The 26,662-nt window shown below is 44.0% G+C and overlaps 1 protein-coding gene across 4 annotated transcripts in view; it reads right to left on the minus strand.

The window, feature by feature from the left end:
* TMEM150C (transmembrane protein 150C) overlaps positions 1-26,662 on the minus strand; it is a 111,782-nt gene that overhangs the window by 54,877 nt on the left and 30,243 nt on the right. The window contains exon 2 of one of the 4 annotated variants that reach the window (XM_070372588.1): positions 16,783-16,831. The exons of the other annotated variants lie outside the window; for them this stretch is intronic. The gene's annotated coding sequence lies outside the window, so the exon portion shown is untranslated. The remainder of the gene's footprint in view (positions 1-16,782; positions 16,832-26,662) is intronic. 4 annotated transcript variants of the gene reach the window in all.

Below are 26,662 nucleotides of genomic sequence, written 5' to 3' on the forward strand. Positions count from 1 at the left end.
ATCCCATATGCCTTGGGGTCAAAAACTCCAAACATAAAACAGAAGTAATATTGTAATTTTTCCAGTAGTCATGTATGGATGTGAGAGTTGGACTATAAAGAAAGCTGAGCACCAAAGAATTGATGCTTTTGAACTGGGGTGTTGGAGAAGACTCTTGAGAGTCCCTTGGACTGCAAGGAGATCCAACCAGTCCATCCTAAAGGAGATCAGTCCTGGGTGTTCATTGGAAGGACTGACGTTGAAGCTGAAACTCCAGTACTTTGGCCACCTCATGTGAAGAGCTGACTCATTTGAAAAGACCCTGATGCTGGGGAAGATTGAGGGCAGGAGGAGAAGGGGACAACAGAGGATGAGACAGTTGGATGGCATCACCAACTCAATGGACATGAGTTTGGGTAGGCTCTGGGAGTTGGTGATGGACAGGGAGGCCTGACGTGCTGCAGTTCATGGGGTCACAAAGAGTCCGACAGAACTGAGCAACTGAACTGAACTGAACTGAATATTGTAACAAATTCAAAAAAAAAAAGAATTGTGAGGCATACCCTGTCCTTGTTACCAAAGTCCGTAACTGACCAAATGAAACAATGTGGAGAAATCAAACCATCAAATATTCTTGAAATAGTTCTGATATAACGGAAGTAAGCACCAACAAAACACCCCAGAATATATTCTGAAAGTTAGTGGGGGTCATAGCACATAAACTTTTACTTCCTGTTGCATTAAATGTTGGATTTACAAAGATAAAGAGGTGCCTCTAGGTTTATTTGGGGTGCAAAGAAAATCTGGCATCTTAGTGCATGAAATCAAAACGTGTACTGTCCTGAGAGGCATCAGATAGCCAACTGTAGGGTCCTGAGCATTCTCTATGATGATGACAGAGTGGCAGGAAGGACTTCCCCGGTGGTCCATGTAAGAAATAAAAAACTTAAAGTGGTTCATTTTCAAGAACAGCTAGCTCTGAGTGACAGCGTGCTGATGTAATAGCCGATAGCCATAAGGCTTACAAAACTGGAAAGTCCGGGCAAACAGAGGGAGGGAGGGGTGCCTAGGATTTTGGTGCGGGTTCATTCTATTGGCGAATTCAAAATGTAAGAAGGAGAATAGGTGCGCAGGAAAGGGGAAACAGGATGTCAGGCAGGGGGCAGCCCATAAAGAGGGAGGGAACAAACTTATGCAATGTCTGGCAAGATTGTTCACCCCATAGAATTCAGCCATTGAGGAACTAGGGGAGGGACCTGTGTGCTAGGGATAAGATGCTCTGTGGAACCACTCTGGGTGTGCCTGCCCATCAGACACCTGACCTTGCAACACCATCATTTAAGCCTGGCTTCTCGCTGCAGCTCATGTCTCCAAGTCCATTCTTTGAGTTTGGGCTGGTGAGCGTGTTTCTCACATCCAGAAGCTAAGACTCCAAGCTCCCAATGCAGGGGCCTGGGTTCAATCCCTGGTCGGGGAACTAGATCCCACATGCAGCAACTTAAGACCCTGCACACGGTAATGAAAATCGAAGATCCTGCGTACTACAGCTAAGACCGGTGCAGCCAAACAAATAAAAAAATTTTTTTAAAGAGAGGAAAGAGTGGGTAGGGTCAAAATAACCTACTTTATTAAAACACAACACCTAAAAACATGACCATAATTCAAAACTGGGTCGCAGAAACTAAGATTATCTCAGATGTACTATTTTATTCTTTGATCGTTTTTGAACAAAAACAAAATCTGTTTTTTTCTTTCTACAAAGACATTCATTGTATATTTAGGCAGATATTATCCATTTCTAAGAAGAGTGAAGTATATCTTGGGAGCCCTGCTTTTTATCCTCTGACTGAAATAACCCATTTCTTTTAAATTGCAAACAAGTTACTTGCAGCTTTCTCTAGTTTCTTCAGAAAAACATACAAGCAATTGTCTCCTTTATTCTTTCTTATTTATATACCAACCTAAAAAAAGGAGTTTGTTTTTTTTTTTTTTAAAGGAGATTTTGTTTTCATTTGCTCAACAAGTATTTACCAAGTGTCTTCCCTGGGTATATTTATGAAGAAGGCAAGGATTCTGTTATCAAGGTGTCTAGAGGAGGAGTGGGACAGCATCAGATAATTACACATGCAAATGTCATAGCTTTCATAATACAAACAAGCTCTACAAGCCCAAAGTCAGGCATGCCTAATCCCCCGGAGGAAGCTAGGGAGAGATGAATAGAGAAGGTGACATTTAAGATGGTCTGGAAGGAATTCACCAGGCAGACAAAGCTGAAAGGGAATCCTGGGCAGAGGAACAAAGCCATGGAAACAGGATTAGAAAATGAACTTGTTTTACCACCAAAGAGGATTTCGGTATGGCTGTGGTACTGGGGGAGCCGAAAGCTCTTGCACTTGTCTCTCCAAGAGAGATACGGATCAGTTCAGTTCAGTCATTCAGTTGTGTCCGACTCTGTGCAACCCTATGGACTGCAGCACAGCAGTCTTCCCTGTCCATCACCAACTCCTAGAGCTTGTGCTGGAGACACAGATATCTTGAACCAAAGCAGTAGCAGCTGGGACATTGTGAAACACACCAATTCAAGAGACTTTTTAATAAAATTTTTGGCTGTTGGGTCTTCATTGTTGTGCACAGGTTTTCTCTAGTTGCAGTACGAGGGCTCCTCGTAGAGCATGGGCTCCAGAGCATAGGCTGAGTAGCCCCACAGCATGTGAGATCTTCCCAGACCAGGGATTGAACCTATGTCCCCTGCATTGGCAGGCAAATTCTTAACCACCAGGGAAGTCTGAGAAATATTTTGAAGGTGGAAGGTGAAAGCAGAACGAATGCCTGAGGCATTTCATTCTTGGAAACAGCTGAGATGGGGTCTGCAAAATACACCTTTCAATGACTAGGAACCCTTTATTCTACTGAGGGAATTTTTGTAATTGGAATCAAATCAATTTGGGCTTAGAAAAAACGTGATTTTTTTTAAAGAAGAAAAAAGTGATTTCTTTGAAAGGATCCATAGATTTTGTTTTAAAGGAGAAGTATATAAATGAAAATACATTTTGGGGATCCAATCAATACTGAGTTAGCTTGAAACTCAACATTCAGAAAACTAAGATCATGTCATCCGGTTCTGTCACTTGATGGCAAATAGATGGGGAAACAGTGAAAGACTTTATTTTCTTGGGCTCCAAAATCACTGCAGATGGTGACTGCAGCCATGAAATTAAAAGAAGCATGCTCCTTGGAAGAAAGGCTGTGACCAACCTAGACAGCATATTAAAAAGCAGAGACATTACTTTCCCAACAAAGGTCCATCTAGTCAAAGCTATGGTTTTTCCAGTAGTCATGTATGGATGTGAGAGTTGAACTATAAAGAAAGCTGAATGCTGAAGAATTGATGCTTTTGAACTGGGGTGTTGGAGATGACTCTTGAGAGCCCCTTGGACTGCAAGGAGATCCAACCGGTCAATCCTAAAGGAAATCAGTCCTGAATATTCATTGGAAGGACTGATGCTAAAGCTGAAAACGCCAATACTTTGGCCACCTGATGCAAAGAACTGATTCACTGGAAAAGACCCTGATGCTGGGAAAGATTGAAGGCAGGAGGAGAAGGGGATGACAGAGGATGAGATGGTTGGATGGCATCACTGACTCAATGGACATGAGTTTGAGCAAAGTCTGGAAGTTGCTGATGGACAGGGAAGCCTGGCGTGCTGCAGTCCATGGCGTCACAGAGAGTTGGACACAACTGAGTGACTGAATTGAATTGAACTGAATTAATACTGAAACTAAGTAATAAAGCCAGAAGGGACTGTATTATTTCAAATTCCAGTGCAGTGATTTTTCTCCAGTTAAAATGGTCACAAACCAGGAAATCTAATTAAAGATGGTGAGGGAGGCGGTGGTGGTGGAGGGAGCGGATGAGACTGCAGATTTGCAGGAGATAAAGATTTATGAAAACTCAATGATAATCAAGTAAAGAAAGAGGTTAGGATAGCTCTTTAATTAAAGGATAACATTTTGTTTGTTGTTTTTAATTGTTTAACAAAGATAAAGAAATATGCAGGTCTTTCTCTCAGGCAGAAAAAGGCTTAACAGCTTCTAATTATGGTTGTAAATTGAAACCCACGGCTGTGGGCGGACATCAGTCTATTTCTCCATGGCTCCACAGAACAAGTCTCTACACTCTGCTTCAGGGAAGACCTACAATTGCTTTATTTTTGTTTAATTTTTAGTTTTTTTATTTCTTAATTGGAGTGTAGTTGCTTTACAATGTTATGTTAGTTTCTGCTGTACAGCAAAGTGAATCGGCCACACATATACATATACACCCTCTTCCTTGGATTTCCTTCCCATTCAGGCTGCCACAGAGCATTGCCCTTCAATAGCTTTAACCTCATCTCATTCCCTTCTGCTAGCACCTGAGGGTGGGCCAAGTGACCAACTCTGGGAAGTGTGCACATGGACACGTAGGTCGTGAACAGGCCCGGAGGCTGGGGCTCTAGCTGTATTAACTGCTGCGCTTTGGGCTCTCAAACCATCCTTGCCCAAGGCTTTGTAGAGCAGGTAGTAGAGAAAAGTTGCAAAGCCCATGACTTAGGCAAAGGAAAGAGAAGATTTACAGGAAAGCAGAGGGATGAATTTTGGGATTGAGCTGAAGAGACAAAGGCAACAATATTTGAATTCAAAGGAAAGATAAAAATAACAAGAGCAAATTTCTTCTGATAACAACGATCTTGTCTGCTGAGATCAAAGGTATCACTGAATCTTTGGAACCAGCCTGCCTGGAAAGTATTTCTTAGAAAAACAATAGCAGTATTGGTAATAACAGCACCAACAATGACAATGAGATACCGGCAGCAGTTAACATACTTATGTGCCTAATATTCTGCCAACCAAGTACTCGACATGCATTCTCTTATTAAGTCCTCACAACAGCTCTGTGAGGTAGAGACCATTATTAGTGCCAATTTACAAATGAGAATACAAAGGCTTACAAAAGTATAATATCTTGCTTCAAGTCACAGGGCTATTAAGTGGGGAGTCTAAGCTCTCACCCACTATATTCTACTGAACTCTATTATCCTTTATTACAGTCACTAGTATTAAAAAACCTCACTAAACTATAATGCATAAAGGATATTCTAATGAGTTAAATTTAGATGGCTTTGTTTTAACTTTAACTGATAATCTTTCTAAAATCTGTTCTTCCTCAGTAAAGATAATGTCCTCAGCATAATCATGCCTTTCACTGGTGACTGAGGATCTTGTGTTGAGAATCATGATTTGTCTCCCCTGGGATGTCTTCATCTTCCCCTGTGTAATTCTTATCCATCTTTCTGGGACCAGTTCCACTGCCAGCCAATCTAAGCAGGGTTTTCCTTTATAACCCAGCTCACAGTGTGGTTTTTCTTACAAAATATTGCCTATATTGCAGAGCTTTCAGTTCAGAGAGTAAATCTCAGATATTTCAGAATCATGCAGAGTACATCATGTGAAAGGCTGGGCAGGATGAATCACAAGCTGGAATCAAGATTGCTGGGAGGAATATCAGTAACCTCAGATTTGCAGATGACACCACATTTATGGCAGAAAGCGAAGAGGAACTAAAGAGCCTCTTGATGAATGTGAAAGAGGAGAGTGAAAAAGTTGGCTTAAAACTCAACATTCAGAAAACTAAGACCATGGCATATGGTCCCATCACTTCAAGGCAAATAGATAGGGAAATAATGGAAACAGCGACAGACTTTATTTTTCCTGGGCTCCAAAATCACTGTGGACAGTGACTGCAGCCATGAAATTAAAAGACGCTTGCTCCTTGGAAGAAAAGCTATGACCAACCTAGACAGCATATTAAAAAGCATAGACATTACCTTGCCAACAATGGTCTGTATAGTCAAAGCTATGGTTTTTCCAGTAGTCATGTATGGATGTGAGAGTTGGACCATAAAGAAGGCTGAGCACTGAAGAATTGATGCTTTCAAACTGTGGTGTTGTAGAAGACTCTTGAGAGTATCAAACCAGTGAATCCTAAAGGAAATTGGTCCTGAATATTCATTGGAAGGACTGATGCTGAAGCTGAAGCTCCAGTACTTGGGCCACCTGATGCAAAGAGATGACTCACTGGAAAAGACTCTGATGCTGGGAAAAATAGAGGGCAGGAGGAGAAGGAGGTGACAGAGGATGAGATGGTTGGATGGCATCACCGACTCGATGGACATGAGTTTGAGCAAGCTCTGGGAGATGGTGAAAGACAGGGAAGCCTGGCATGCTGCAGTCCACAGGGTCAGCAAAGAGTCAGACACGATTTAGCAACTGAACAATAACAATTTCAGAATCAGACTCATGGATATTGTGGTGACTTTATAAGGTGTCAGCTTGTTAGCCTAAACTAAGTTTTCCCGAATTTCTTCCTGGTCTGTTCTTGGTGAGAATGGGGCACAAGGCAAATTTTCACATGAGATTTGGAGGCGAAAGTGAAGCAGCAGCCATTTAAAAAAAGTTTATTTTGGAGTACTTTTAGAAGCACAGAGGCATTTTATTTTCACTCTCGGAAGGTCAGGGCAGGTGTTTCGTTTTTTTATTTTTGGCCCCGCTGCGTGGCATACAGGATCTTAGTTCCATGCTAGGAGGTGCTGGACCACCAGGGCAGTCCCTGAGGCAGGTGCTCTTACAGCTCCCACTTGAGGTTGTTTATCTGCAGGCCTTCTCTTCAGTGAGGGGCATCCACTGGCTAAAGCTGCCCCCCTTTCCCGGATTCTCCTTTAGCGCCTCCAACTGCTGGGTTGGGAGTGTGTTTAGCTCCATGGCAGCGGCACTTGCTACACACGTGGGACATCCATATCATCAAGGTTTGAGGCAGAACTGTCCCGTTCCAGTCTGTCCTTGGGTTCAAGTTCATGCTTATGAGTTCCACCGTGCACTTGAGGGGTCTGGTTTTCCTTCACTTTCCCCACACACTCCCTTTACAGCTCTCTCTCCCTTCCCAAATGTTGGCCCAAATGGACTCAAGTTCCAGCATGCAAGTAAAGACAGTTAGTTTAATTAGCTTATACTCATATGAGCTCAAATCCCTGTAACAATTATCCAAACACACATACACACTCACACACACACACCCCTATATATCTCTATTTGTGGTTCTGCTCTCTTCGAACTCCACCTGATAGATATGAACAGGTTGAACCTTTGAATCCAATGAGAACATTGCTTTTAAACAGTAAGATCTCACTGTAATGATTTATTCATACCCAGAAGCCAGGTTCAAGGCAAGGAGGGAAGAAAAAGAATGGGTAAGAAGGGAGGGACAGGATGTCATGCAGGGCAGAATGAATAAAAGTAATTTGTGATCAAGTAACATGTCTACTTCATACCAGGCACCATGCCTAGTGCTCGAAATATGAAGATCAATAATAACCCTGGACCTTATCATCTGTTGGAGAGGAAGGATTCTTAAAAAGCTAACTAAAATAGAATAAGTGCTATATAATTGGCATGGATAAAGTACTATGGGAAAACAGAGGAGGAAGTCATTAATTTTGTCTAAGAGGATTAGGGAGGGCTCTGCAGATGAGGTAACACTGATGCTGGGCCATGAAGGATGAATAGGGAATTCACTAGGTCAGGGATTTTCAAACCTTAGCAGGCCTCAGAATCTCCTGGAGAGCTTATTTTTAAAAAAATATATTTAATTTACTTATTTATTGGCTGCGTTGGGTCTTGGATGCAGCATGCGGGATCTTTAGTTGCGGCATGTGGGATCTAGTTCCCTGACCAGGAATTGAACCCAGGCCTCCTGCATTGGGAACACAGAGTCTTAGCCACTGGACCACCAGGGAAGTCCCTGGAGATCTTATCCAAACACAAAACATAGATTTTCGGACCTCACCTCTGAGTGTCTGATTCAGTAGGCCTGGTGTGGGGCCTAAGAATCTGTATTTCTAACAAGCTCCCAGGTAACGCTGGCCGGGAGACTAGATGCTAAAAACCATGGCTCTAGTGTGGAAAAGTGGGTGGGATGGTGAGCAGCCCCAACACAGCTGGGGCAAGGCGGGAGAGGCATAAAAATTCATTGACAATTTTTTCCTTCCCAAGACCCTCCTTTTGTTCTCCCATTTCTCTTACTATTTCTACTGTCTTTGCCCTCTCGGCCCATTATCTTGGGCAAGTCAAGTTTTATGGTGTCTCTGAGGGATGAAAGCAGAGTTGTTAAGAAGGCAGGAGATGACACAGGCCTGGCGTTCAGGAAAGCAGGCAGTCTGGACATACTGATGTGGGAGTTAAGCCTCCTGGTGATGGGGGAGCCATGAAAGTGCAGGGGAGAGATCACTCCAGGAGAGTGTGGATGAGGGCAGGGGATGAGTGAGCGGGGAGGGAGCGGGAAGAGGGCAGAGCAGAGGGAGAGCTCAGCAGGGCCAAAGACAGGACCCCGGCACATCAGGAGGCAAGGACAAAGGGGATACTGCAGAGGCGAGTGAGTGTGAGTCATCAGCCAGACAAGAGGACAAGGGAGAGTTTGTTGCAGAAGCCAGGGAAAGGGTTTTTGTTGTTGTTGTTTTATTGAAGTATAATTGCTTTACAATGTTGTGTTAGTTTCTGGTGTACAAAGTGAATCAGACAAGAGTAGCTGAAGGAAAATCAAAATGCCCGAGGAAACGAAAAAGTATGATAATATGGACAAGCTGCGTTTAAGAGGCCTTTGGGACATTCAGAAAAGAAATACACAGCTCAGAACTGAGGGTGATGTTAAAGACAAGAGGTTTGGGAGTCCGTTCCACAGAGGTTCAAGTCAAGATTCAAAGTTCAAGCCAAGGCAGCCATTGCAGTAATTCAGACGGCGTAGGATGAGAAGAGTCGACAGAAAATTAACTGGTCTATCAAAAAGAAATGAAATTTTTAATTTGAGGATTAAAATCCAGGAACAGCATCTCAGAAAGCTCCCATAACTGTTCCACCCCTTACAAGTCACATAACAAACACAGTTATGGAAGTTTTCTGAGACAGAAGGCTGAACATTAATGACATATCAACAGTTTGCACAATCCAGATCTAAGCATCATTGTGGTCTCTTACAAGTTCAAGAAGGAATGTTATTTTTTAAGGAGTTGTCTTGTTGATGCTGGGAAAAGGTTCCTGTTTATGGTTGAATGGGTATTTCTGCCAATGGGGGAGGTTTGGTCCTTGTATAATGCAGATATAAAAGGTATGGTAGGGGAAACAGAGGAGGCCAAAAGGCGGACAAAATGTTTCATGTTTAAATTTTTCTTGTCTTGCTATAAAATATGAATTTTATTTTATGGAAAAAAAGGTTGCAGAACACTCATGTTTAGAGGCAAGGGAGGAAGGGAAGGTTGCTCAGTGGGTAAAGAATCTGCCTTCAATGCAGGAGATGCATGAGGCATGAGTTGGATCCATGGGTGGGGAAAATTCCCTGGAGGAGGGCATGGAAACCCAGCCCAGTATTCTTGCCTGGAGAATTCCATGGACAGAGGTGCTTGGCAGGCTACAGTCCACAGTTGAAAAGAGTCAGACACGACTGAAGCAACTTAGCACACACACAGAGAAAGAGAGGCTGAGAAAACAGTCACGGAGGCTGAGCAAAAGGAAGAAAGAATATATTGCTAGAAAAGATGGGCAACAACATCAAATGTTTTGAGAGCTCAGCAAAGACAAGAAACAAGATGAGATTATTGGATCTGACGGTTCAGAAATCATTGATGACACTGGCATGAATGGTATTCAGAGTATGGCTCAGAAGCTAGAGTACAATTCGGTTGAGAAAGGAGTGGGGTGGGGAGTACTGTTTCAAGAGGTTTGGCTCTAAGTAGACAGATGGAGCAATAGTTCCAAGAAAAGCCAGAATCAAAGATTTTTTGGGATGGGAACTATGGCAAGATCAGCACAATGGATTATATAAGCTGAGAATAAGAAGCCAGTGGAGAACATAAAAGAGGAGTATAATTAAGACAGTGAGATAACATGCTTGCTTCTTAAGTCAGAAAAATTTTAATAAAAATGACAAGAATTAGTGCTGGTGATAATGCATACTGGCATAATCTTTATGAATTTCTCAAATATTGTATGTAGGAAGATGCAGGTCAAGTTATACTCAGGAATAAATGGGTGACCTTAAATATTTTCATTATAATAACAAACTGGAGAAAGAATAAAAGAAGCAGTCTCTTCATGAATTTAGAGGAAAAAAGACAAATATAAGGAAACTAAGAGGGAGAATTATAATAAAACTAAGAGCAACAATCAATGCATTATAAAAAAGAGCAAATTAGCACAAAGAAAAATCCAAGAGCTGATTCTTAAACCACCACTACTTCCCCCGCAGAAAATTAAATAAATCAAATATCTTAAGAATAAAAATATGCAAAATACTGCTAGAAAATGTCTACAATATGTATTTACATTGGCTGGTGTTATAAGAGTATCACTTCCCACCAGGCTCTACATCCTGTAGCTCTATTAAGCAGTTCAGGCTCTGTCCTCCAACACATCCTGAAAGGAATTCAGGGCAGAGATCAGCTCATTCTGTGTTCGGAGGGAAACTGGCAGAACAGGCCTTCGGAGAGTTGGATATGTTCAGAAGAAAATTTTATGAACCCAAATTCTTTCACCTTCTCACACATAGAAAAGCACTAAAATCATTAATGGTGACATCTGCTCCCTGTGACTAGCAGGAAGCCTTTGCCAAAATGTGTGCTTGACTGCACATACCCCCTTTTGCCAAAGTCATATATATACTGACCTCACGCCACCCCCACCTCTCCAGAGCAGGTCCTTGGACCTATTAAAGAGGCTGTCAGCCCCAAATAAAACTGAAGTCATAGCTCTCATGTTGTGCGTCTCTTTTCCCACTCTACACTGTGTATATATGTGTGTCTATAGTTTTATACACACACACCATATACAAAACAAATAGTAGTTACTTGTTGGGAGGAGTGGGAATTAGGCAGATAGAGGACATAGATGAGAGGGCTTCCCAGGTGGCACTAGTGGTAAAGAACCTGCCTGCCAATGCAGGAGACGTAGGAGATCCGGGTTCGATCCTTGGGTCAGGAAGATCCCCTGGAGAAGGAAATGGCAACCAACTCCAGTATTCTTGTCTGGAGAATTTTATGGAGAGGGGACCCTGGCAGGTTACAGTCCATAGAGTCGCACAGAGTAGGACATGACTGAAGTGACTTAGCACCCATGCATAAACGTTTAGGAAAAATATACTTCACTATATAACTTCATAATTTTTGATACTTGAATCACAGGACTTCAAAAATAATTTAAAAGAAAATTCTAGAAGATAGAGAAGAAAATACTGTAAGCAATTGAATACTAATACATTTGAAAATCTCAATGAAATGGACTATATTCTGGAAATACATGAATTTCTAAAACTGAATCTAAATGTAGGCAATCCAAATGGATCAAATTTAGAAAGAAATTGACACTGGATAGAAATTTAAACTTTTGTTGAATAAATGCATTTCTTTAGCTTTACTAATGGGTCACTTCTGTAGGAAAAAAGTTGTGCTCAGTGGAAACCTGTATCATCTAGAGGACGGCCTTCCAGGTTATCTGATTCTATGAAAGCTATTTTATAATTGTAAATTATAGGTAATTAAGAGTAACACAAAACAATTCTTATCAACAGACATGCATGTTCTGTTGTGTCTGGAAGAAGCTCAACTGATTCCCCTCTTATCTGTGAAAAAACACTTTGTGTTTTCATTTGTACATTTATACATTCATTTCAATATTGAATATTCATTCAATATTCAATACATTTATTTCAATATTCAGTATTGATCTGTAAATGTGTCCATTTGAAAAAGTTCACTTTGAACTGGTTATAGCATCTGCCCAGCTCCCTCACTGACTACTGAATATGAGTGAGTGACTGACTGAAGTCGCTCAGTTGTGTCCAACTCTTTGAGACCCCATGGACTGTAGCCCACCAGGCTCCTCTGTCCATGGAATTTTCCAGACAAGAATACTGGAGTGAGTTGCCATTTCCTTCTCCAGGGGATCTTCCTGACTCAGGGATCAAACCCATGTCTCCTGCATTGCAGGCAGATGCTTTACCATCTGAGCCACCATGGAAGCCCCCTTTATAACAAGGCAGGAATATAATAAAATAACACATGTTCATTTTTCTATCTGTGTGAGTCAAAATTTTCCTTTTTTCTGAATATTATCCCTTTAACAGTTGCAAAATTTTAAGAAAAAGCCAATTTTAAAGCTGAATATATTATATCAGAACATGAAAAATATGAGAAACTACTCAAAGTTTTTTGAAAATTGGGTATTTTTGATACCAAAAACATTATCTCCAAGAAAAACTATAGACCAATTTCATTTCTGAATAAAAACAAAAGGTATCAACTCTCAGTTTTGAATTGATGAAATTTTATAATTCTTTACAAAAAATTATAAATTCTTCATTTTTCCACATATCTACAGTTTATGCCCTTATACAAGAAAAAAAGGAAAAAAAGAAAAGACAATAATCATTTCTGTCCCTGGACCTTGTGTGTGAGTCTCCTGAGTGGACCAGAAAGATCTCTTTGGCTCCATCTTCCCAATCCACAGATTGACCATTAGGGAACCACCCCAAAACATGCCAGTAAGTATTCTGATAATCTTCTCAAATGACCACAGTTTAAGAAGTATTTAGCTAAATTTACAAAAACAAAGGAGACTCCAAGTCCAAAGCACACTTAGTTTCTCAATGAATCAGGAAACCACAGAAATGTTTTCTGATCAATTAGATGGTACAGTGGTAAAGAATCCACTTGCCAATGCAGGAGACGCAGACTTGATCCTTGGATCGGGGAGATCCCTTGGAGAAGGCCAGGGCAACCCACTCCAGTATTCTTGCCTGGGAAACTCCACGGACAGAGGAGCCTGGCGGGGTTGCAACCTCCACGGGGTTGCAAACAGTTGGACACGACTGAGCATACACACAAACACACACAAAGAATGTGAATCAGGAAAAAGGTTTATCAACACAGGTTTTAGCATCAACAAATCTGGTTTGTGTTAGAAGAGGTTACCACCTAGAACTTTCCCTTTGAATTTGGCTCCATATTCAAAACTGAAGTTGGTGCCTTGCTCCAACCTCCCTTTTTTTTTTAACCCCCACCCCTTTTATTTTATTTACTTTTTACTGAAATCTGCTTTTAAACCTTGGTCTTGACAACTGTAGTTGTGCCAGGCAATGAAAATTCTCACTGTTGGAGAGATTGCTTTTGTAAGGAATAAAATTCAGAGTGCAAGAAAAGAATAAGCTACAATTAGATATGAATTATTTCGGAAGAGTGGGGATGCCTTAGGAATTATATTAACATACTTTTTCTTTAAAAAAAAAGAGAAAATAATATTATCACTTAAATAGACACTAAAAAGGCACTGTGTGAGATTTGAGGGGATCAGGATATGCCACCCCCAAATCTACCCCTTTGACATAGAACTATTGTGAAGGTTTTGGAGTTCCTTCATCTGCCTAAGGGATTTCCCAAAGAACTCGATTGTCCTAAATCCTCTCAGAAGCAACTGTAATCTTCTTTATGCACAGTAGAAAAGTCAGGCATTGTCACACCGTCTGCTCTCCCAAGGAAGGGCTGATTCAGCCAGAGTCATTTGCTTTTCCCTAAGTTCCCCTTCCCCCCTCCCCTTGGAAGTTAGGTATATATTCCAAATTCTTCTTTTTTTAAGTTGAGGTGTAATTGACATACAACAAAATGCTTTTGTTCAGTTGCTAAGTTGCATCTGATTCCCATGGACTGCAGCATGCCAGGATCCCCTGTCCTTTACTATCTTCTGCAGTTTGCTCAGATTCATGTCCATTGAGTGACGCTATCTAACCATCTCATCCTCTGCCAGCCCCTTTCTCCTTTTGCCTTCAATCTTTCCCAGCATCAGGGTCTTTTCCAATGAGTCGGCTCGTCACATCAAGTGGCCAAAGTATTGGAGCTTCACTTCAGCATCAGTCCTTCCAATGAATACTCAGGGTTGATTTTCTTCAGGATTAACTGATTGGATCTCCCTGCCATCCAAGGGACCATCAACAGTCTTCTCCAGCACCACCGTTCAAAAGTATAAATTCTCTGGTGCTTAGCCTTCTTTATGGTCCAGCTCTCACATTTGTACATGACTACTGGAAAAACCATAGCTTTGACCATGCAGACCTTTGTCAGCAAAATGATGTCTCTGCTTCTTAATATGGTATCTAAGTTTGTCACAGCTTTTCTTCCAAGAAGCAAGTGTCTTAATTTCATGGCTGCAGTCACCATCTGCAGTAATTTCTGAGCCCCCCAAAATAAAATCTGTCACTGTTTCCATTGTTTCCCCATCTACTTGCCATGAAGTGATGGGAATGGGTGCCATGATCTTCGTTTTTTGAAAGTTGTGTTTTAAGCCAGCTTTTTCACTCTCCTCTTTCACATTCAAGAGGCTCATTAGTTCTTCTTGGCTTTCTGCCATAAGGGTGGTGTCATCTGCATATCTGAGGTTATTGATATTTCTCCAGGCAATCTTAATTTCAGCTTGTGCTTCATCCAGCCTGGCATTTCACATGATGTACTCTGCATATAAGTTAAATAAGCAAGGTGACACTATACAACCTTCCCAATTTGGAACCAGTCCATTGTTCGATGTCCGTTTCTAACTGTTGCTTCTTGACCCACATACAGGTTTCTCAGGAGACTGGTAAGGTGGTCTGGTATTCCTTACCTCTACGAATTTTCCACAGTTTGTTGTAATCCACACAGTCAATGAAGCAGAAGTTTTTCTGGAACTCCCTTGCTTTGTCCATGATCCAACAAATGTTGGCAATTTGATCTCAGGTTCCTCTGCCTCTTTGAAATCCAGCTTGTACATCTGGAAGCTCTTAGTTCAGGTACTGCTAGCTTGAAGGATTTTGAGCATAACCTTACTAGCATGTGAAATGAGCATAACTGTATGGTAGTTTGAATGTTCTTTGGCATTGCCCTTCTTTGGGATTGGAATGAAAACTGACCTCTTCCAGTCCCATGGCCACTGCTGAATTTTCCAAACTTCCTGACATATTGAGTACAGCACTTTAATAGCATCATCTTTGGAAATAGCTCAGCTGGAATTCCATCACCTCTACTAGCTTTGTTCATATTAATGCTTTCTTACGCTTCCCTGGTGGCTCAGACAGTAAAGAATCTGGATGCCAATGCAGAGGACACAGGTTCAATCCCTGTGATGGGAAGATCCCCTGGAAAGGGGGATGGTTACCCACGAGCAACTAAGCAGAGCAGCACGAATGTCTCCTAAGGCCACTTGACTTCACACTCCAGGATGTCTGGCTCATTGGTCCCTAGAACCTAACCACCCTTGTGAGTTATTCATCTCTGCTCACTCCCATGTGTAAGCAGGATGCACACGCTAATAAGCTTGTTGGTTTTCTCTTGTTCATTTGCCTTTTGTCAGTCCCATTTATCAGGCCTCAGCTGGAACCTAGCAGGATAGAAGGAAAAAGAATTTTTCCTTCCCACAGATTCTACACCCATTTCTTCATTTTTTTAAAAGGCAGCTTTAAGAAGAGTAGGAATAGAAGGCTATTTCCTTATCATGATTTTGTAAAGGTCCATAGAACAGCAACCTGGTGGCTCAGATGGTAAAGAGTCTGCCTGCAGTGCAGGAGACCCAGGGATCGACCCAGGTTCGATCCCTGGGTCAGGAAGATTCCCTGGAGAAGGAAATAGCAACCCACTCCAGTATTCTAGCCTGGAGAATGCCATGGACAGAGGAGCCTGGCAGGCTAAACCCCATGGGGTCGAAAAGAGTTGGACATGACTGAGCGGCTAACACACAGAAGAGCAATGGCGAAAACCATTCTTAACCATGAAACCATAGTAGAGACATTCCCTTTAAAATCAGGAATAAATTAAGGGTGAATCCTATGAGTGTTCGGCTTCCCTTGTAGCTCAGTTGGTAAGAATCTGTCTGCAACAGGAGATCTGGGTTCAATTCCTGGGTCAGGAATATCCCCTGGCGAAAGAAATGGCAACCCACTCCAGTTGGACATGACTTTGTGACTAAACCGCCACCTGTGAGTGTTCATTCAGCATTGTTCTAGAAACTCTAGACAATGCAGTGACACATAAACTAGATATAATAGTTTATGCTAAATTTAACGTAAAGAAGGAAGAAAAAATCAAGTGTTCCCAGGTGCTGGGCTGGTTTACCGATCTCACTCTCCCCTTGTCCTTATAAAAGATTTAACTGAAAAACTATTAGGCTTAACAAGAGGACTCAGCAAGGTGGCTGGATAAAAAACAAACATCTAAGAAATCAACAGCTTTCCTGTGTACTAGCAATAACAATTACAAGATATAATAGGAAAAAAAACCCCACTCATAATGAGCAAGATGTAACATATGGAGCGAAAACTTGACTAAAAGATAAAAAGAAGACCCAAATAAAGGGAGAGACAGTAAAAAGTTGTCAATTTTGTGCAAATTACTCCCAGCAGTGTATCTTTAACTGGGGTCTAGGGATTACTGCTTTACAATCCCTCAGATGCTTATTAAAATTCAGATTCCTGGGCTGAGCCCAGACTTAGAAAAACAAGAGGAGTAGGTTTTCAAGAAAATTATCTTCTTACCAAGCCCCAAGTGATTCTGTTAAGTCACTTCAGTCGTATCCGACTCTGTGCGACCCCATAGACGGCAGCCCACCAGGCTCCTCGTCCCTGGGATTTTCCAGGCAAGAGTACTGGAGTGGGTTGCCATTGCCTTCTCCGCCAAGTGATTCTAATACATATTAAAGTTTACCAACCACAGTTTTATGCAGGTTTCATAAAACTTCAAGAAGATTCCAACTTCATCTGAAATGAGAGACAAGAAGGGGACGCCCTGACATGTTACAGTGTATTACAAACTTAAAAATACATATAAAAGCATAAAAAACTTCAATAATAAAAATAATGTGGCCTTTTGCAAGAAACAACAAACAAATCAACTGAACAGAGCAGTCCCAAGAGAAATTCCTGCATTAAGTTACAGAAGTTTAACTGTTTCTCTGCGTTAAATGATTACATCACCAGAAAACTGCTGCATCTTTTTTTTTTCCCCACCCACTTTGGAGGTTTTGTTTGGAATGATCCGATGCTACATCCAGAAGAAGTGACTTGGTTGGGGAGGCCACAGGTACCTGGGTTGTAAGGAAGAATTATATGACTTAAAACGAGTTTTTGGCAATGATCAGTGCCAACTGCTGTTATACCAGTTCGCACCAGTTTTTGCTGGTGCGAACTGGTATAACACCACAAGGAAGTGTTCGAAAGTGAAAGAGACGGATTATATTCACAGGTTCTAGAAGGGGGAGGCATGGCAGAGGACTACAAGGGAGAAGGGGCCGGCAGTCAGTAAGTGGGTTCAGTCAAGCCGGGTAGGGAGCAGAGAAGGGGCAAGAAAGAGGAGACCTTTGGCAGATGACTTCACTGGAGGCTAGGGGAGTGTGCACAAGCAAAAGACATGATATCACTGGTGCTTTTGAATGTCACTAGGCCAAAAGCAGGGGAGAGGGTTTCCCTGGTGGTTCAGGGGTTAAGAATCCGCCTGGCAATACAGAGGACACGGGTTCAATCCCTGCTCCGGGAAGATTCCACATACCAAGGAACAGGTAAGCCCACACACCACAACTACTGAAGCCCATGCACCCAGAGCCCATGCTCCGCAACAGGAGATGCCACCGTGATGAGAAGCGTGCACGCCACAACTGGGGACCAGTCCTGCTCGCCGCAACTAGAGAAAGCATGCGTGCAGCAATGAAGAATGCAGCACAGCCAAAAATAAAGAAAATGAATACAATTTTAAAAAGAAACAAAATGAAATCAGAAGAAAACAGGAAGAAAGAAACTTGTGGTAGGCACCAGCCTATTTCTAACCTGGCCACCCGGCCGGGAGTGCACATAACCTGTTTGTGGGGATGTTGAGGTGGTAGGAAAATGTTAAGTTTTACAAATTTATAATAGTATACAATCGGCCTTGTGACGCTGCAACATCACTGACAATACCAGGCAGGATGGATGACGTTTGCCACCTGGGCTGTGGAGATATTAAAGTGAGTGGGACAGCTTGACTTGGCCGTGGAAGGCTAACTCTGCTATAGGTGACGATATATGATGAGAGTGCGGAACCCAGTCCCACAACCAGGCATGTCACTTTGTTGGCAATAGCCAAGAAGAGAACAGGACAACATTTCTGATTCTAAAGAAATCTTTTAGAAGATGCTGGTATGAGAGAGCTTTACCTCTCGGCCCAAGCCTTGTAGTCTGGCCTGTATCTGAGTTAATAATGCCATACAGTAGGAGGTACTACGTGTGATGAGAAAACAGCTATTTTGAGTTGCTGCTCAGGCATTTTATAGCATATTTTATATACTGATAGTAGGCATTTGGGGCTTCCTAGGTGGCTCAATGGTAAAGAATCCACCTGTAAATGCAGGGAGATGCGGGTTTGATCCCTGGGTCAGGAAGATCCCCTGGAGAAGGAAATGGCAACCCACTGGCCTCCTGCACTGCAGGCAGATTCTTTACCATTTGAGCCACCAAGGAAGCCCCAGATAACTAGTGGGAAGCTGTGATATAATTCAGGGAGCTCATCCCAGCACTCTGTGATGACCTAGAGGGGTGGGATGTGGAGAAGGTGTGAGAGAGGCTCAAGAGGGAGGGGATATATATATATATATAATATATATATAGTTACAATAGATTCTCATTGTTGTATGGCAGAAATCAATATAATATTGCAAAGCAATTATCCTGCAGTAAAAAATAAATAACCATTTAGAGTTGAGCCCCCAGAAAAGTTAGTAACCTTGGCCCCAATCATCTTATCAGTAAAAGGTGCTTGCTACCCTGCTCTCTATCTTCTGCTCTCCCCAACCACCCCACTATGGAGGGCTGCCCTTCCCCTGGCTCACTGCTGCCCTTCCCCTCCCCCTCAAATGCCCCCATTTCTGGGATCTGTAAGTAATAAAGCTTGTAACTTTACTTTCATTGTGTGAGTGCATTGAAACTGAACCATCAAACAAAAAAACCCAGGCTTTCACTTTCCCAACATGGCAGCTCAGACGCTGAGGAAGTCACCCGTCAACTTGGTATGGGTGGCCTGTGCCTCCTCGTGACTTGCGTGTTTCTTTTAAAAGCATTTGTTTATTTCTGTTTATTTATTTCGCTGCGCTGGGTCTTAGCTGCAGCATGTGGGGTCTTTTAGTTTCGGCATGTGGGATCTAGTTGCCTGACCAGGAATTGAACCCGGACCCCTGCACTGGGAGCATGGAGTCTTAACCGCTGAACCGCTAGGGAAGTCCCTGATCTGCATGTTCTTAATTTAAGACAACAGGTGGGAAGAAAGGCAGAAACCCTTTCCTGGCTAGTAAGTAGTCAAGAGCCAGTCTGTCATCTATCACCATGTGGGTTAGGGACTTACGGGCTTGTTGCCTAAGGGACAGTATTTTGTCCAGCCTCTGAGTGATCTGAAAAGGCCACAGAAAGGTGCTGGGTGGCAGTCAGGACTTGACTTTGTTTGAGAATGGTCCCTATACTGGTGCCAAGGCTGGCTGCTCCTGAGGCGATGACAAACCTTATCAGGATAGGAATCAATATCGTTCTTGGGTTGACAGAAGCCAGAAACACCCGGTGGGTAAAGAACTTGGAAACTCTAGTGTAACCATTGCACCCTGGGGTATGGTTTCCTTAGGAAAAATGTTGGTGGGGGAGCCAACCAGGAAAAATATATAAGGTGCTGTGCCTTTGAGTCCAGGTCACAATCATACCTGAAGGTGCCACTATTTAGAGCACGATGTACTGTGTTTAACCGATGGGGAAGGGAAAGAAGGTCACGATTGGAAAAAGAAGGCAAGAGACTGGTTGCAAGCTGGGTGCGGGGAGGGTATAAGAAAAGGCATTAGGGAGTGAGTGGTCCTTTCCCCAGGAAGTCAAAGGGCTGGCTGACATGAGACAAGTGCCTCTTGGAGAAAGCAACAATCTGAGAAGGACATGGCAACCCACTCCAGTATTCTTGCCTGGAGAATCCCGGGGACAGAGGAGCCTGGTGGGCTGCCGTCTATGGGGTCACACAGAGTCGGACACAACTGAAGTGACTTAGCAGCAGTAGCAGTATCAATTTAATTAAAAACAATTTTTTTTGGCTGCACAGCACAGCATGTGGAACTTCAGAGATTGAACACGAGCCCCCTGCAGTGGAAGCATGGAGTCTTAACACCGGACCGCTAGGGAAATCCAAAGATTCTCTTTTTGGCTGTGCCGCTTGGTTTGTGGGATCTTATTTCCCAGACCAGGGAACAAACCCAAAACCTCTGCATTCAAAGTGCAGAGTCTTAATCGCTGGCCCACTAGGGAAGTCTCTCTGTTTATATTAGTAACCTCGATCTCGTCCTTTAGCCATGGGGGCACGGGGTGTGCATTTTAATAGAGAGCAAGGAGTATACTAGAATTGAGGGCTAAGCAGACAACAGGCTCAGGAAGGAAAGAAATGTCCCATGTCCACTTTGTGCCACAGGAGAGGTGGTCCGTGGGTGCCCCTGGGGTGGAGGTTTTAGTGTAAGAAGTGAAGATATCTCAGATACCGAGGGTGAAGCTGTCTCCAATGCTGTGGTCTTGGGTTGGGGTGATGTCATCTCCAACCATGAGATTCTGGGCCAGGACAATGTTGTCTGGGATGTGGGACTCGGGGGGCTCTTTCCAAGTGGGTACCCATTTGAGCTGCTGAGAACTTCCAGACTGTAAACCAATGGAAATGCCTAGGCCAGTAGTAATAAGACCAACAGTCAACAGAGTGGTGTGTGGCTGTTTTAGTTTTGGTGAAAGTTTTGGTTCAAATGAGTCCTATATCAGGTGAGCAGGGGCCTGGCCTGTGGAATAAGCTGTGGTTAATGACTCCTACCAGTCCATTCTGAAGGAGATCAGCCCTAGGATTTCTTTAGAGGGAATGATGCTAAAGCTGAAACTCCAGTACTTTGGCCACCTCATGCGAAGAGTTGACTCATTGGAAAAGACTCTGATGCTGGGAGGGATTGGGGGCAGGAGGAGAAGGGGACGACAGAGGATGAGATGGCTGGATGGCATCACTGACTCAATGGACCTGAGTCTGGGTGAACCCCGGGAGTTGGTGATGGACAGGGAGGCCTGGCGTGCTGCAATTCATGGGGTTGCAAAGAGTCGGACACGACTGAGCGACTGATCTGATCTGATCTGAATGACTCCTAGGAAAGTACGTGCCCTTGATCTGGCCTCCAGCCTGAAGTGGTGAGAGGTAGATTGAACATTTATAAGAATAAGTTAAAAAAAAAAAAAAAAAGAATAAGTTAAGGCTTGGGGTAACATAGAGAACTTGACAGTTTACTATTGGTTGTACTAGAATTTGAAAAGGGGTTGTTTGAGAGACCAAAAGCTGAGTACTCAGTCGTGTCACCTCTTTGTGACCCCGTGGGCTGTAGGCCATCAGGGTCCTCTGTCCTTGGAATTTTCCAGGCAAGATTACTAGAGCGGGTTGCCATTTCCCAACCCAGGGATCAAACTCGAGTCTCTTGTGTCTCCTGCATTGGCAGGCAGATTCTTTACCACTAATACCGCCTGGGAAGCCCATTTGAGAGACCAAATGTCTCTCAATTAAACTGTTATTTGAAATCTCTCAGGGACATAAACGTTCTATGGGAGACTTCCCTGATGGTCTAGTGGTAAGGAATCTTCCTTGCAATGCAGGGGACTTGAGTTCGATCCCTGGTCAGGGAACTAAGACCCCTCGTGCGGCAGGGCAACTAGGCTGGCCAGTTGTGACTACTGAGCCTGTGCTCCACAAGCAGAGTCTGTGTATCATACTGAAAAGATCCCATACAATGCAATGAAGATCCCATGTGCCACGACTAAGATCCGACAGCCAAAAAAAGGAACTATCGGCTAGTTTTCCAAGTGTCCCATGTTGCGAATTCTGAAATGTGAGAATGTGCATCTTGGTTACTGCCAGTAACGTCTGTAACTCTGAAGGCAAAGAGTGTCCTGGCAAAGCCTTGTACTGTGGCCTTAGTATACGCAGTGTGTGCGTGTGCTAAATCATTTCAGTCGCATCAGACTCTTTGCTTCCCTATGGACTGTGGCCCACCATGCTCCTCTGTCAATGGGATTCCCCATTCTCCAGGTGAGAATACTGGAGTGGGTTGCATGCCCTCCTTCAGGGGATCTTCCCGACCCAGGGATCGAACCCATGTCTCTTATGCCTCTTGCATTGGCAGGTGGGTTCTTTACCATTAGTGCCACCTGGGAAGCCTCTTAGTATATACAGAGACCTGTATAATTGTGGTTTATATTCTGGGTATCAGTGAGGCAAGAGATTTCTAAACTATTTTACCCTGAAGGGGATAATTTTTAGGCTATAGCCCAACAATTTGTAATAAATATAAGGTGGAGCCATTGTTGGGCTGGGTTTCGAGACAGCAAGATGACCCCTGGAGTGTGGCTGAGTATGCTGTTGCTTGGGGCCCCTCCTTTATCGGGGACAGTCTGGGTCAGGACAATCTGGAAAGGAGCAGCATCCCACTGAACTCCATCCTGTCTGAAGCGAGAAGTGCCACCTGTACAGTACGTGAAATCCCACTGCTCATCTCTCAGTTAATCCAAAGATGCCTTTCAGGTAGCCAAGTGGTCTGGGGTGACCTCCTCCAGTACCCTGGCATCTGGCAATGGACAGCGGTCTAGGGAAACCACCCACTCCTGTAGGTGGAATACACCAAAGGGCCCAGGTGGGGCTCCATCTTGTCTTAAGGAGGCCTTGGGAGCCGTGCTAAGCTTGTGGCATGATTTAGGATCCACAGCAGAAGCACTCACAGTGGCTCAGATGGTAAAGAATCTGCTGCAATGCAGGTGACCCAGGTTTGATTCCTGGGTTGAGAAGATCCCCTGCAGAAGGAAATGGCTACCCACTCCAATATTCTTGCCCAGAGAATCCCATGGACAGAGGAGCCTGGTGGGCTACAGTCCATGGGGTCACAAAGAGTCAGACATGACCGAGCAACTAACGCACACATACAAAGCAGAAGGGACAGCTGGGTATGGAGGGTCACAGGCTCGAGGTCTGTGAGAGCCTCAATTTTCAGGAAAGCTCAGTAAGTAGGCATCACTTGTTGTTTTAATGGTGTATAGCATGAGACCAAGGGGCAGTTTCTTGCATCAGAAGCCCTGGGGCAACCAATGGCCATTATATTAATAAGTGGTCTGGAGACTTTTGAGAGGCATGAAAAGAGGCTGCCAAAGCCCCTACAGTGAAGGAATTTTTGAAGACACCAGTAGGAGTGCCTGTAGATTTCAATTTGTAAGTAAAATTCATAAATGAGAAGTATGTTGTCATCAGAATCCAAAGAGGATGAGATGATGTTTAGTTATTAACATACACTATAATGCATGTCCTATGCATGTCCTTGGAGGAGGCTGTGATTTCTTATTTTTCCTCTGCTTAGTTCTGTTGGTTTAATCAGTAAGTACTCTTGGACTAGGATGATGTTTGCTGCCTCTGGTTTTTGCTGGGTTTGTAAGGTTTGCAGCTCCTTCCTCCCTCCCTCCCTCGTTTCCTCCCTTTCTTCCTTTTCCCTTGGGCTTGCAGCCACCAAAAGTGGCAGTTTGTCTACCCAACACTATTTGTTTAGCTTCCTGCTAGCACGGGTCTTTAGTCGAGATAAAGGGGAAGGGAGAAGGGGAAGGACCGGCTTAATTCCAGGCAGAAGCCGCTCTCTGGGACAGCCTTCCCCTCCCGCCCCCAACCAACCACAGGATAATCAACCCATTTTTGTTCCCTCTTTTTTTTTTTTTGCTGTTTTGTTAAAATCTTTTGAGTGTTTTGTATCTCCCAGCAGCTATTTTTTTTTCCCCCTGTCTTTGGACAAATTCCTGGTGGTCTCCAGTGACTGTAGCTGTGAGGAAGGGGATGGGAGATGTCCTCTCTTGGGGTGGGGGTCCCCATCTACCTCCCTCTAGAGGGGTTGGGGTCTACAAGCAGGAGATCTGGAATGGCCTCAACTTCTTAGTTTTGTGCAATTTAATTCTAAGGAGACTACTAGCATGTCAATAGCACTTAAGTGGACCCAGAGATCTCAGGCAAACTGAGGAACAGCCTCAGATATTTTGGGGGCGGGGCAGGATTAAAGTGCTCCTCCCCTCCCCCTACACACCCCACAGCCTTTTTTTTTTTTCCCACTTGGGCCACCTGTCTGCATAAACAGGATCCCTCATACTCTATGGGCTTGGGGGCTGAAAGAGGGATACTGCAGACGGGATTGCCAACCCCAGCAGGGCGGATCCTTACAGGACCTCATGGCTGACACTCTGTGGAGGGTCTCCCAACACCGAATGAGAAGGGAGGGGTACTCCCGGTGTCACTCAAAGCCACAAGGGCAGTGTGGACGGGGTCATGGGCCAATACCATGGGACACAGTGACCCCTCGGCTGTGGGCGCTGACACAGCCATTCATGGTGCCTTAACCAAGATACGGGCAGTAGAAGGAAATGGCAGCCCACTCCAGTATCCTTGCCTGGAAAATCTCATGGAGGAGACTGGCAGACTACAGTCCATGGGGTCGCAAAGAGCCAAACACAACTGAGCACAGCACAGCCCTTCCCTAATTAGTCTGAGCTCCGTCTAGGCAAAGCTATGGTTTTTCCAGTAGTCACATATGGATGTGAGAGTTGGACAATAAAGGAGGCTAAGCGCAGAATTGATGCTTTCCAGTTGTATTGGAGAGGACTCTTGAGAGTCCCTTGGACAGCAAGGAGATCAAACCAGTCAATCCTAAAGGAAATCCTCACTATTCATTGGAAGGACTGATGCTGAAGCTCAAGCTCCAACACTTTGGCCACCTGATGCAAGAAAGCTTACTCTTTGGAAAAGACTCTATTTCTGGAAAGACTGAGGGCAAGAGAAGAGCGGGCAACAGAAGATGAGATGGTTGGATGGCATCACTGACTCAATAGACACGAGTTTGAGCAAACTCAGGGAGATAGTGAAGGAAGGGGAAGCCTGGCCTGCTGTAGTTCATGGGGTCACAAAGAGTCAGACACGACAGTGACTGAACAACCACCACCAGGATACAGGCAAAATGCCAGGTTAGCTGCCCAGCGGCTCTGCTTACCTGCAGCCCCACGATGACCAGCCTTCTCCTGTGAGGCTCGCGACTGAGAAACGAGATCCTGGGACGTTCTACTGGGCTCAGGGCACGGTCTGCACTTTAGCATGGGGATTCTTGGAGTCTAGGTGGTGCCTGAATGCCAAGACACAGAGCCTTCCAAATGCCTGAGCCCAGGTGCCACAGCCCATTCATCAGCCAGAGCCGTCCCGGGACATCTCCGTGGGGCTTTCCATCCCTGGCTTAGATCATCCCATCCTCTACGCCAATTGTGTTGCAAGGAGTCATAACATTACTTAAACTGTTGTTGGGGTGTTTTTTGTTTATGGAGGATCGGTCTGACAAGGACATGGAATACCATCACGGGGAGGGGTATGAAAGTGAAAGAGCTTGGTCAGACGAAGGAGTCCTAGAAGAGGCAGATGCGGCAGGACACGGAGGGGACCACGCGGGACGAGCGCCCAGGTAGCGGCTCAACCAGGCAGGTGGCAGCCGAGACAATGAGCCATTGAGGGCAGTGCCTTCAGAGGGGCTCGGGGAAAGAGCACATGCCAAAGGCGCCAGGGGATTTCACTGGTGTGTTTGAAGGTCACGAGGTCACAGTCAGGGGAGGGTCAGAGGGGAGCTTGTGGCACCACCAGCCTATCACACTGACTTGGTCATCCAGGCAGGGTGCCCACAGCCTGCCTGTGGGATGTTGAGGCACCAGGAAAACATGAAATTTTTAACATTTACAACACAGTACACCTCAGACAGGGAAAGGAGTATGTCAAAGCTGTGTATTGTCACCCTGCTTATTTAACTTATATGCAGAGTACATCATGAGAAACACTGGGCTGGAGGAAACATAAGCTGGAATCAAGACTGCAGGGAGAAATATCAATAACTCAGATATGCAGATGACACCACACTTATGGCAGAAAGCGAAGAAGAACTAAAGAGCCTCTTGATGAAAGTGAAAGAGGAGAGTGAAAATGTTGGCTTAAAACTCAACATTCAGAAAACTAAGGTCATGGCATCTGGTCCCATCACTTCATGGCAAATAGATGGGAAAAAAATGGAAACAGTGAGAGACTTTATTTTCTTGGGCTCCAAAATCACTGCAGATGGTGATTGCAGCCATGAAAGTAAAAGATACTTACTCCTTGGAAGAAAAGCTATGACCAACCTAGACAGCATATTCAAAAGCAGAAACATTACTTTGCCAACAAAGGTCCATCTAGTCAAAGCTATGGTTTTTCCAGTAGTCATGTATGGATGTGAGAGTTGGACTACAAAGAAAGCTGAGAGCCAAAGAATTGATGCTTTTGAACTGTGGTGTTGGAGAAGACTCTTGAGAGTCCCTTGGACTGCAAGGAGATCCAACCAGTCCATCCTAAAGGAGATCAGTCCTGAATATTCATTGGAAGGACTGATGCTGAAGCTGAAGCTCCAATACTTTGGCCACCTCATGCGAAGAACTAACTCATTGGAAAAGACCCTGATGCTGGGAAAGATTGAAGGTGGGAGGAGAAGGGGATGA

This window comes from Bos mutus, chromosome 6, assembly GCF_027580195.1.
Source record: "Bos mutus isolate GX-2022 chromosome 6, NWIPB_WYAK_1.1, whole genome shotgun sequence".
In the NCBI taxonomy this organism is placed as follows: domain Eukaryota; kingdom Metazoa; phylum Chordata; class Mammalia; order Artiodactyla; family Bovidae; genus Bos; species Bos mutus.